Source organism: Penaeus chinensis, chromosome 11, assembly GCF_019202785.1.
Source record: "Penaeus chinensis breed Huanghai No. 1 chromosome 11, ASM1920278v2, whole genome shotgun sequence".
Lineage (NCBI taxonomy): Eukaryota > Metazoa > Arthropoda > Malacostraca > Decapoda > Penaeidae > Penaeus > Penaeus chinensis.
In genome coordinates this window covers 10,782,749-10,785,248 of record NC_061829.1, presented here as the reverse complement: position 1 = coordinate 10,785,248, position 2,500 = coordinate 10,782,749, and positions in this window count along the sequence as shown.

Below are 2,500 nucleotides of genomic sequence, written 5' to 3'. Positions count from 1 at the left end.
AATGAGGGAAGAGAGGGAGGGAGGTAAATAAAAGGAAATGAAGGAAGGAAGGGAGGGAGGGAAGGAAAGGGAAGTAGAATGTGAGGAGGAAAGGGGAATAATAGAGACTGATGAGGGTAGGGAAGGAGGGGTTTAGGATAGAGGTAGGGAGGGAAGAGGGAATAGTATAGGGGAAGGAGGGCATAAGGATGAAGGAAGAGAAGAGGAGAAGAAGAGGGGATAATTCAAGGGGAGGAAGAGAGGGAGGGTAGGAAGGGATAGCATGAGGGAAGAGAGGACAGGAGGGTAGAATGGGTGGAAGGAAGAAGGGGGATAGTAGGAAAAGGGTGAAGGAGGAAAGGAAAGAAGGAGGATAGTAAGAAGAAAGCAAAGGGAGAAAAGGCGAGGAGCATAGCAAAAAAAGGAAGGAGGTAGGAAAGGAGAGAAGGGAGAGAAGGAAGAACGGAAGAGAAGAATAATGAGAGGAAGGAGAAGGGGAAGAGGCAAAATAAAAGAGGATAGTAAAAAGGGAAGGAGAGATAAACGGAGAGAGGGAAGGACGGAAGAGGAGAAAAGTCAGAAGTAAGGGAGAGAGGGAAGGACGGAGAGGAAGATAGTAAAAAGGGAAGGAAGGAGGAAAGGTGAAAGGGAAGACCGGAAGAGTAAAACAGTGAGAATAAAGGAGAGGGAGAAGGAAAGGACTTAGAGGAGGATAGTAAAAAGGGAGGAACAAAAAGCGGGAAAAATGGAGAGGGAAAGAGGGAGAGGGAAAGAGAGAGAGGGAAAGAGGGAGAGGGAAAGAGAGAGAGAGGAAGAGGGAAAGGGAAAGAGGAGAGGGAAAGAGGGAGAGGGAAAGCGGGAGAGGGAATAGAGAGAGAGGAAAAGGGAGAGGGAAAGAGGGAGAGGGAAAGAGGGAGAGGGAAAGAGAGAGAGGGAAAGAGGGAGAGGGAAAGAGGGAGAGGGAAAGAGGTAGAGGGAAAGAGAGAGAGGGAAAGAGGGAGAGGGAAAGAGGGAGAGGGCAAGAGAGAGAGAGGAAGAGGGAGAGGGAAATAGGGAGAGGGAAAGAGGGAGAGGGCAAGAGAGAGAGAGGAAGAGGAAGGGGGAAAGAGGGAGAGGGAAAGAGGGAGAGGGAAAGAGGGAGAGGGAAAGAGGGAGAGGGAAAGAGGGAGAGGGAAAGAGGTAGAGGGAAAGAGAGAGAGGGAAAGAGGGAGAGGGAAAGAGGGAGAGGGCAAGAGAGAGAGAGGAAGAGGGAGAGGGAAATAGGGAGAGGGAAAGAGGGAGAGGGCAAGAGAGAGAGAGGAAGAGGAAGGGGGAAAGAGGGAGAGGGAAAGAGGGAGAGGGAAAGAGGGAGAGGGAAAGAGGTAGAGGGAAAGAGGGAGAGGGAAAGAGGGAGAGGGAAAGAGGGAGAGGGAAAGAGGGAGAGGGCAAGAGAGAGAGAGGAAGAGGGAGAGGGAAAGAGGGAGAGGGAAAGAGGGAGAGGGAAAGGGGGAGAGGGAAAGAGGAAGAAGGAAAGAGGGAGAGTGAAAGAGGGAGAGGGAAAGAGGGAGAGGGAGAGAGGGAGATGGAAAGAGGGAGAGGGGAAGAGGGAGAGGGAAAGAGGTAGAGGGAAAGAGGGAGAGGGACAGAGGGAGAGGGAAAGAGGGAGAGGGAAAGAGGGAGAGGGAAAGAGGGAGAGGGAAAGAGGGAGAGGAAAAGAAGGAGAGGGAAAAAGGGAGAGGGAAAGCGGGAAAAATGGAGAGGGAAAGAGGGAGAGGGAAAGAGGGAGAGGGACAGAGGGAGAGGGAAAGAGGGAGAGGGAAAGAGGGAGAGGGAAAGAGGGAGAGGGAAAAAGGAGAGGAAAAGAAGGAGAGGGAAAAAGGGAGAGGGAAAGAGGGAGAGGGAATGAGGGAGACGGAAAGAGGGAGAGGGAGAGAGGGAGAGGGAAAGAGGGAGAAGGAAAGAAGGAGAGGGGAAGAGGGAGAGGGAAAGAGGGAGAAGGAAAGTGGGAGAGGGAAATAGGGAGAGGGAAAGAGGGAGAGGGAAAGAGGGTGAGGGAAAGAGGGAGAGGGAAAGAGGGAGAGGGGAAGAGGGAGAGGGAAAGAGGGAGAGGGAAAGAGGGAGAGGGAAAGAGGGTGAGGGAAAGAGGGAGAGGGAAAGAGAGAGAGGGAAAGAGGGTGAGGGAAAGAGGGAGAGGGAAAGAGGGAGAGGGAAAGAGGGAGAGGGAAAGAGGGAGAGGGAAATAGGGAGAGGGAAATAGGGAGAGGAAAGAGGGAGAGGGAAGGAGGGAGAAGGAAAGAGGGAGAGGGAAAGAGGGAGAGGGAAAGAGGGAGAGGGAAAGAGGGAGAGGGAAAGAGGGAGAGGGAAAGAGGGAGAAGGAAAGAGGGAGAGGGAAAGAGGGAGAGGGAAAGAGGGAGAGGGAAAGAGGGAGAGGGAAAGAGGGAGAGGGAAAGAGGGAGAGGGAAAGAAGCAGGGGAGAAAAGGAGAGGGAAAGAGGGAGAGGGAAAGAGAGAGAGGGAAAGAAGCAGAGGAAAAAAGGAGAGGG